We start from the raw sequence: 9,950 nt of genomic DNA, 5'->3' as shown, positions 1-9,950 counted from the left end.
CGCCATGTTTTGTGACCAGCCGCTGGTTCTTATTCCTTATTCCATGTATTCCTCCCTCCGTCCTCCCTACGTGCCAGCAATGTTTTCTTTGGACTCACGTTCATAGCGGTGGATCCTTCATCACAAAAAGCCTTTTCGTTAACTTAAGGAAGTCCTGTTGTGTTACACATGTACAAGCCCTTCCTCAACCTTAGCTTTTCTCTTCCACTCTGGTCTCCCTGTTTGTGGACTCCGTTCCTCATCTTGTTAAGTCATTTATTTTACAGACTCTTATAGAATGGCCCTGCTATATGCAACACTTGCGATATGACCCCATACACCATTTAGTTCAGAATTTGCTGAACCAAAATCCTAGGAGCTTGATACAACCCTGTACTTAAGCAGTTCTGCCTGAAGCGCAAGTCATTGGCACCGATTCCCCATTGACAGCCCCTATGCCTTCCTTTATGTCTTTATACCGTGTATGACGCCACTCTGTGCCAGAAGGAGGGCTGCCACAGTATTTTTCCAGGCGTCCACCTCTCCCTCAGCCTTTCTCTGAAGATGGCACAGTTGCCGTATGGCAAGCCTACTACCAAGCCCAGCAAACTTCCAGGCTACTAATCTCCCCAGTGTCACAGGGGGCAGATCAGGTCTCCCTTAAACGCCTGGAAAACTTACTTTCTGGGTTTTGTTTTTTCTGAAAGGGGAAGGGGAGAGGAGGGACTCTTGTATAACTTTTTGATTTAGAACAATTCACACAATTTATTAAGCAAATATTTATTATTTATTAGGTGCTAAGAACTGTTTCAGCCTCTGAAACCTCAGCTACAAAAGTTCGTAAGCAGAGGAATGATAAGTTCTGAGGTTTTAACAGGCTCATTCTAACTGCTCTGTTGAAAAACAGATTTAAGGGGAATAAGGGCAAAACAGAGAGACACCTGCTGAAGGGCTACTGCAATAGTGCAGGTGAGAAATGGTGATGGTTTGGACCACAGGGGGGGTGCGTGAGGATGGTGAGAAGTGTCTGGGTTCTGGAAATACTCTGAAGGTAGAGCCAACATCATTTGTTAAGGGTTAGAATATGAGCTGAAAGAGAAAAGAGTAAAGGATGGTTATAAGGTTATTTATTGTACTAGACCTCCCATTTGATTCTGCAATCCCATGACTGGGCATTTACCCAGAAGAAAAATAAAACATTTTATCATAAGGACATTTGCACTGGACTGTTCATTGCAGCTCAATTTACAATTGTGGAAACAACCTAAATGCCCACCAATCCAGAAATGGATTAACAAACTGTGATATATGCATACCATGGAATACTATTCAGCCACTAAAAAAAGATGGAGACTTTACATCTTTTGTATTAACCTGGATGGAGGTGGAACACATTCTTCTTAGTAAAGTATCACAAGAATGGAGAAGCAAGAATCCAATGTACTCAATTCTGATAGGAGGACAATTGATGCTAGTACATGGTGGGGGGTGGGGGAATGCAGGAGTGGAGAAGGGGAAGGAGGGAGGGGGATGAGGGGTCATGGTGTGTGACACACCTGTTGGGGGCAGGACACAATTATAAGAGGGACTTTACCTAACAAATGTAAATAGCAATGTAACCTGGTTATTTGTACCCTCAATGATTCCCCAACAATATTAAAAAAAGATTATTTTTTGTATGGTTCTTCCAAATATCTGAAGACATGACAGAAGTTAAATACTCAATAGCATAGCTAGGCGCGAGTGGAACAATACCTGTAGTTTCTGGCTTTTGTTCATCATGTGAGTAAGGACACAACTGGCTGAATTGTAGGATGTGAACACTGAATACCCAGCAAGTAAGGGGGAAACGAAGGTAAAAATAGAGATCTAAGGGTCTAGCTTTAGGGAATGAAAGTCCTCCCCCAACCTACATCAGCATACACATCTCAAATAAACAGGCAACCACTAGGCTCGCTTTTCGCTTTTCTCTCTCTTGAGTTTCCTGCTGTTAGCACAGTCCATTTCTATGGCTTGGAGAAGTTAGGAGGATCACAGCAACTAAGTTTGGTACATGGTTGGACCCCAAAGTAAACTAAGGAAGATAAAGTATCAGTTGGAAAGTGGTGATTCTGAGTAAAGTGGAGTGGGACACAGCGTGCCTAGAGTTACTGGGATGCAGAGTGTGGCCTGTAGAGCCACTTGGTAGCACATATAGCTCCCAGGCAACCTTAATTACACCTTGGAAGCTTTTAAAAAATAATTATGCATGGAGCCCCACCCTCAGAGATTGCAATTTAATTGGCCTGGGGTTGGATCCAGCAGTGAAAGGTTAAAAAGCTTCACAGGTGAGTCTAACATGCAGGCAGGCTTGCCTGTCCCTGTTGAGAAGTTCATTCCCAAGGGACTCACCACCTGAGGGTTCTCCCCTCCCCCCACATACGGTCCCGGTAATCTCAGGATTGGATAAGGAAGTAAGCCCAGGCTTTATGTGATAAGACACTTGGCCACATGTGCTGTCCAGAGAAGTCTCAGAATGGGCAGAAGGGTCCCCTTACTTTCAATGAAGGAAAAGTGAGGGTTATGTGAAATAATTAATATAAAATACACCTCTCTGAGTCTTGAATGAACAATATCTTAAAAAATAACCAAAAAATTGCAAAAGGGAAATGCTGTTTGATTTTAGAATGTTGATTTTGTACAAGGAATACTATTATAAATGATGTTATAGTATCTGGTATTTATCCTAATGGGGTATTATCATGACAAAGAAAGTTTATTTAAAGAGGAAATATATACATCTGAAAAACTAGAATATAAAATAGAGTTCATAAAATAATGTTAACTACAGATGGTGCTTACTTTGTGCAATGGGTGTTTAGCATCAATAAATCTGGCTTTATAGGCAGACAACCGACTAAGAGGAAAAAAAACGGGCTCGTCCGGGATTTGAACCCGGGACCTCTCGCACCCTAAGCGAGAATCATACCCCTAGACCAACGAGCCAGGCACGAAAGCATTTTGGATTTATAAACTTCAATAAGGAAAGTTTTGGCCACATCCACAGTTGGTTGCAGTCTTCTTTTAACAACTATGGGTATGAGGTGACACCTAGCGGATGAAATTAGTCATTGCAGACTCCCCCTTGCCTAAATTCCAGAAGGCGGCGCCCTTACACCGTGAATCTTGTTCAGCAAAAAATTGTCAGGCACAACGAGAGTGATTTCACAGCTGGTTTTCACTTCCAAGTGGGCCAAAGATGATGCGGAAATGGAAGAAGTCAATCAGGGACTGTCCAGAGTGATTCCGTGGCCGGAGGGCGTCTCCTCGACAGATACCCACCGCTTTGCCCGCGGCCGGCCTAGAGAAAGCTGTCGCCACGTGGCGCCCTCCATGGAGTGTCCCGGGAAAGGAGAGGGGTCTCGAGTTGGCCAGGCAAGCAGCCTGCGCCCGGCTCAGGACAGGAACTCCGTAATCCTTAGGCCTGACAGACACTGTCCTCCCTGGCTCCGGAAGCCTTGCAAAACTTGTATTACAGCTCTTTCCACCAATATTAAATACTGTTGCTTAAAAGCAGAAAGAAAGCTAAATAAATCAAAAAGAAAAGAAAAGAAATACAAAATCTTGACGCAATTATAGATACGAATGGAGGGAGGGGAAGACTGTACATGGTAGAGGATATACTTACACCACGTTGCCAGCAGGTAGCGTGGCCGAGCGGTCTAAGGCGCTGGATTAAGGCTCCAGTCTCTTCGGGGGCGTGGGTTCGAATCCCACCGCTGCCATGTGTTTTTTTTTTTTTTTTTTCTTTTGAGACTGTGCAGGTACTGCCAAGTTAAGACGGTTTGTTAACCTTCCTCTTCTAATCCAACCATATGTCTCTAATTGGTAGAGAATCTGGCTATGCACTGTTTTGGAACTTTTATTCTGAGATTTTCATAATGTTAACTACTATTTATTCAAAGATAGAAACACCCTCCCCAGATCATAACTATGCCTTTGAATCCATAGTTTCCTAGAGGTAAAGTGCTGGGACGTGAATATTATAAACGTGTAAGGGTTGCTTTACTTTTCTTCAATTAGCCAAAGAACATATTTTGAGTGCTTGCAATTGACATTGTTCTAGTATGGTTGCTGAGAAACACAGAAAGAGGAGTAAAACGTAGCGTCAGTTCACAAGGGAAGTTCACAGACTACACTGGAAAAATAAATCATACAAAACGGTCTTGAAAGATGTCGGTAAGCAAAAAACACATGCAGTACAAGGAAGGCCTTGCGGTGACGCGGGAAGAATGGCTAGGGATCGTGGGCTTGGCTGTTAGAACGCAAAGCTGCCAATTCTCCTATTACTAGCTGGGTGACCCTAGGCTAGTTGCTTACCTTTTGTGTGCCTCAGTTTCCTCTATATTATCAAATGGAGATGATATATACTTGTATATGAAAATTAGTGAATACACATAAGTAGCTTAGAGCAGAGTCTGCAGAGGAGAGGATCAGTTTTATCTTTCCCTTTGTAATTTAATCCCCTAGACATGGCTTTTATCTCTGGAAAGATTCCCGTCTGAGTCTACAGAACTCAGAAACAAATGCTGTTTAATTGTGGCCTCTGGAGACCTATAGGTGTGGCCGGGAGTGTGGAAATATTCATCCATCCAATCATTCCTTCATTATTAACCAGGGAATACATAAAATACACTTTGCTAAGTGCTGAGGGTGCAGCTTCCAGGTCAACAAAAGATTTGCCGTTCTGAAGTTTGTGTCCTAGTAGGGGAAACAGAAAGAAAAATAAAATAAAGACAGACATATAAAATAACATCAAGTAGTGATAAGTGTTGTGAAGGGAAAAAAGGAAGCTAGGGCATAGTTACAATTGGAGGCTATTTTGGAAAGACTGGTCAAGGAAGGTGCCGCTAAAGAGGTGAAATTTGAGCCCAGAAGGAGTGAGGAAGAACTTCATACCAATAGCTAAGGGAGTAACATTTTAGGAAGAGGAAACAGCAGGTGAAAGGCCCAGAACAGGAAACAAGGCCCATGTATTTGAGGAACCACCAAAAGATCAGTATAGCTGGGAGAGAATGAATAAGGAGGGGAGAGCTTAAGAAGTTGAAGCCACGGGGGTTATTACAGCCAGAAGTTACTGGATGCTTTTTAAGTTGAGAAGAGTATTATTTTTCTTACATTTTAATAGCTTAACTCTGGTTGCTCTCTAGAATAGGTAGTATTATTTTTCTTACATTTTAATAGCTTAACTCTGGTTGCTCTCTAGAATAGGTAGTAGGTAGTAGAGAGAAAGTAGGAAGAGTTAGAAGTCTACTGGGGAATCTGAGTAAGAGATGAAGAAGGGTTTAGACTAGGGTGATGGTGAATGTGTTGGGAAATGGATGAAGGTAGACTCAATGGTGTCCATTGGTGCATTGGACGTGATGTGTGGGGGAACTGGATTAATGATGGATCTATTTCCTGAGACACGGGTGGTGGCGGGAGAGCAGTTAAGAGAGAAGTGGCAGGAAATTAAGAACACAATTTTAGGCTCTCTGGTCCTCCTGTTTGTCAGACAGCTGCTTCTTCTAGTGCAGCGCCAGCCATATCCCCGAGGCACCATGGTGAAACTGAAGGTCGGAATAAATGGCTTTGGTCGGATTGGGTGCCTGGTCTGCAGGGCTGCTTTTAATTCTGCCAAAGTAGATATTGTCGCCATCAATGACCCCTTCATTGATCCATGTTCCAGTATGATTCCACCCATGGCAAATTCCATGGCACAGTCAAGGCTGAGAACGGGAAGCTTGTCATCAATGGAAATCCCATAACCATCTTCCAGGAGCGAGATTCCACCAAAATCAAATGGGGTGAGGCGGGCGCTAAGTATGTTGTGGAGTCCACTGGTGTCTTCACCACCATGAAGAAGGCTGGGGCTCACCAACAGAGGGGTGCCAAAAAGGTCACCATCTCTGCCCCTTCTGATGCCCCCATGTTTGTGATGGGTGTGAATCATGAGAAGTACGAAAACAGCCTCAGCATTGTCAGCAATGCCTCCCGCACCACCAACTGCTTAGCCCCCTTGGGTAAGGTCATCCATGACAACTTTGGCATTGTGGAGGGACTCATGACCACAGTCCATGCCATCACTGCCACCCAGAAGACTGTGGATGGCCCCTCTGGGAAGTTGTGGCTGATGGTCACGGGGCTCTCCAGAACATCATCCCTGCCTCAAATGGTGCAGCCAAGGCTGTGGCCAAGGTTATCCCTGAGCCGAATGGGAAGCTTACTGGCATGGCTTTCCGTGTCCCCACTGCCAACGTGTCAGTTGTGGATCTCACCTGCCGTCTGGAGAAGGCTGCCAAATACGATGATATCAAGAAGGTGGTGAAGCAGGCATCAGAGGTCCTCCTCAAGGGCATCCTGGGTTACACAGAGCACCAGGTCATCTACTCTGACTTCAACAGTGACAGCCATTCTTCCACCTTTGATGCTGGGGCTGGCATTGCCCTCAGTGACCACTTTGTCAAACTCATTGCCCGGTATGATAATGAATTTGGCTACAGCAACAGGGTGGTGGATCTTATGGCCCACATGGCCTCCAAGGAGTAAGAACCCCCAGACCACCGGCCCCAGCCAGAGCACAAGAGGAAGAGAAAGGCCCTTAGCTACTGGGTGCCCCTGCCTACTCAGTCCCCCACCTCACTGAGAATCTCCCCTCAACACAGTTTCCACCCAGACCTCCTAAAGAACAGGAGGGACCTAGGGAGGCCCACCTTGTCATGTAACATCAATAAAGTTCCCTGAATTTAAAAAAAAAAACACAATTTAATTTTAAGATGCCTGTAACACATTCACATGGGGCAAGCAGGTGATTATATGTACAAATCTAGGTCCAGGCTTGTGATATAATTTAGGGATCATCTGTATACAGATGCTATTTAAAAGCCACGTGATTGGATGAGTAAGTATAGACAGCCAGAGGAGGGCAAGAGAGCATTCGTAAATTGAGCACTGATATGGGTAAATTGCCCATTTGCTGCCAGCAAGAGGATATACAGTAATTTCCTTCTAATGCAGTTGTTCTATTCTGTAATAGTTATTCACACAATAAAGAAAGTTGCTAAGAGTCCACACACTTAAATTTAACATTTTAAAATTTGACTTGGGGAATTTACATTCCCTATCACTCTATGGCTCTCCTGGCCTTAATAGAATTCTTCATTGCTTACTTCATAGGGTTGTGGTAAGGGGAAAAAAAGGAAAAGAATAGAAAAGGGTTGTGATGGTAAAAAGAAAGAAAAGAAAAGAAAAAGAAAGAAGGGAGGAAAGAAAGACAAAGAGAAGATAACACATAACCCCCCCCTTAAAAGGATAAGACATCACATCACACACTTCCCGGTGGTGAAAATGTTAGCATACAGTCGTTTCCCATTCCTTACCAACTCCTTATATTTACCTAGGGCTATTTAAATTTTCCAAGCAATTTCCCACACACTATTTTCTTTAACTGAACAGGATTGCTGGAGGTAGGTGGGGAAAGGGAGATGTATTATCACTTCCACTTTACAGCAGATCCATTGAGAGGTCAACTTAAGTACTCTCTGACTAGCCATTGGAGGGAAGAAAGCTTTGTCAGACAATAAAAGAAGACAAACCAGGGTTGCTCTCTACTTTGCTATTTCATTTCTCTCAGGAGGCCTTTTAATTTTTCAAAGCTGAGTATGTGCAGAGAAGAAAGTGCAAAGTAGTTTGTTCAAATAGGATGTGATACAAAATTGGGCTCGTCCGGGATTTGAACCCGGGACCTCTCGCACCCTAAGCGAGAATCATACCCCTAGACCAACGAGCCACAGGACTTAGGGTTTCCAGTTCCGCCCCAAGGCTAATAGACGTCACTAGGCGTTTCCGATGAACTGTGTCCTTGAGCGCCTTCTATTGACAGGAATCTGTGTTAGTTTGTACGACAGGCGTAGGCCTCACGCCCCAAGTCATTTGCCAATTTCTCTTACACATCCAGACCAGAATGGCAATTGGTGGAGACAGAGAGAATCCACATCGCCTAAATGACTCCCGGAGCAGCGGCGAGGGCATGGAGATCCGCGCAGCGCCGCCGCATGTGCGCCCTCTTCTGGCTCTGCCTGCCGGATCTCTGGAGATGGAATTAACATGCGGAAGAAAAAGAAAAAGCTGGTAGGCCCCAGCGAGATTTGAACTCGCGACCCCTGGTTTACAAGACCAGTGCTCTAACCCCTGAGCTATGGAGCCCCCATCTGACAGGCCCTTCTCTACCTCTCACCTTATAGATGCGTTTTATAAACCTAGCATTCCGAAATATTAAATTTGATTTTAGCAAGAAGAAAAAAATCCAGGATATTCTCCTACAAAATTAGACCATTTTCGTGTCCTGTAAACCTTTTGAAAAGACTGTGCTTTGAACAGAGCCACTGTTAGTCATTGTCTTCTGGTACCTCACCTTGATACTCTGCTGAGATGTTGCCACCTGTGGCCCTGAGGCACGTGTAAAGGATGCAGATACCAGAATTTCGGGTGTTTGGATATATGGGAGACCCCTGAGATGCGACGAGCACATGGAGGGTGTCTGATGGGCAAGGAAATTATAATGCACTTCTTCCACTTAAAATGGTGCTAAAATCCAGGGAAAGGAGGTGAGAAGAGATTTACCACGGTTTTGTCCTTTCTGAATCTAGAACCACAAACCTCTAAGTTTGCTTTTTTGTTAATGCCTCACTCTAAAAAGTCCAGGGATAGGAATGAATAGGGAAAAGGAGGATTGGGGAAGAAAAGTTTAATGTTTCCCTAAAAACATACACAGATGTACACATCACTGGTATGAAAACAGTACGATTTTAAGAAAAGATTTTCAACTTTTAAAAACCTTGTTTACATAATCTAGTAAACAGGAACTAAAATTTTATTTAACTAAGAAAAGTGTTGCACATATTACTGCAAATATAGCCGTGGATGAGAACACTGGAGAAAAAAGTACTGATTCATGCAACCCTAAGAAGTGAACCAACTTTACTTAGTAGGTACGATTTACACCTGCCCACAAGTCTGTTCTTAGACCCATTCATTAGTTCAAAATCACAAAGTTAGTAAGAAATCTGGGAGCTTATGATTCATTGTCTCCTTTAATTTTAACTGTGTAAATATGAAACATAGTGTCACTTGCCTTACAAATTTTTAAGGATGAAAAGTGTTCTGTTTGCCTTTAGGTAGGCATTTATAAGGCATTTGTCACTGGTATTGTTGATTCAGTCATGAGCCACGGAGAGACCACACAATGTTGTTCTAAGGTGAATATGTACACTGTACAATGGGGAAAAGGCAGCAGGATCTTGGGGGGCACCATGAGGACTGCTCCTTCCAGCACCTGTAGGTGTTTAAACCCCAGTTTTTCTATACCAGGCAGTAGGCCCCATGCCTCCAAAAGAACTACAAGACTTTGTTTTAAGTGGCTGAATCAAGAATCAAGTCTCTACTACATACTGCTTGCTTATAGAAGGCACTTCACTGGAGAAAACTTCCAGCACGATCTCTTTGGGCCCAAAGACAGGCCTTATAACTGAAGGAAACAGCACGTTGCCTGACTTTTTTCTAGAGCAGAAAAATCAAATGAAAACAGAGTTTGGGTCATAGATGGGTGTGAATGTTGGAGTCTGTATGCCACACCAAGTATGTGGTACAGTGGTAAGGAAAAAGCTGGCTCAGTTCTTTATCTTTGCCAAGTCTCAGAGTCTGTGTTTTAGAAATGTGTGTTCATTATTATCACTCTTATTGTTAACTTTGGAGAGACTGACAATAGGTGAAATCAAGAAACAATCAAAACTGTCTCTTAAACATCCTTCATGCCCCTTCCATTCCTTGCTGTTCTTCTTTCTTGTCTTTGATGATATTCTTGATGCCTCTTACCTTTTCCCAAGACTGTTTCCTCATGCTCTCCCTAACACAGTTTCACAAACTCATGGACTGATTCCTTCTTTTTTAACCAC

General features: G+C 43.5%; 4 non-coding genes and 1 pseudogene across 4 annotated transcripts; 2 read left to right on the top strand and 3 right to left on the bottom strand.

Annotated features, from left to right (window-relative positions):
- Window positions 1-2,892: 2,892 nt before the first annotated feature.
- Window positions 2,893-2,964, bottom strand: TRNAP-AGG. Its single transcript has one exon. It is a non-coding gene; the product is annotated as a tRNA-Pro (tRNA).
- A 697-nt stretch (window positions 2,965-3,661) lies between these two features.
- On the top strand, window positions 3,662-3,743 carry TRNAL-AAG. The gene has a single exon. It is a non-coding gene; the product is annotated as a tRNA-Leu (tRNA).
- A 1,815-nt stretch (window positions 3,744-5,558) lies between these two features.
- LOC100966863 lies at window positions 5,559-6,687 on the top strand (annotated as a pseudogene).
- Window positions 6,688-7,714: 1,027 nt separating this feature from the next.
- On the bottom strand, window positions 7,715-7,786 carry TRNAP-AGG. Its single transcript has one exon. It is a non-coding gene; the product is annotated as a tRNA-Pro (tRNA).
- A 343-nt stretch (window positions 7,787-8,129) lies between these two features.
- Window positions 8,130-8,202, bottom strand: TRNAT-UGU. The gene has a single exon. It is a non-coding gene; the product is annotated as a tRNA-Thr (tRNA).
- Window positions 8,203-9,950: the final 1,748 nt, after the last annotated feature.

Source organism: Otolemur garnettii, unplaced genomic scaffold (assembly GCF_000181295.1).
Source record: "Otolemur garnettii isolate 467f Iridium unplaced genomic scaffold, OtoGar3 scaffold00276, whole genome shotgun sequence".
Taxonomy (NCBI): domain Eukaryota; kingdom Metazoa; phylum Chordata; class Mammalia; order Primates; family Galagidae; genus Otolemur; species Otolemur garnettii.
Note: the sequence above shows the minus strand (reverse complement) of the source record. Positions and strands in the feature narration are given on the sequence as shown.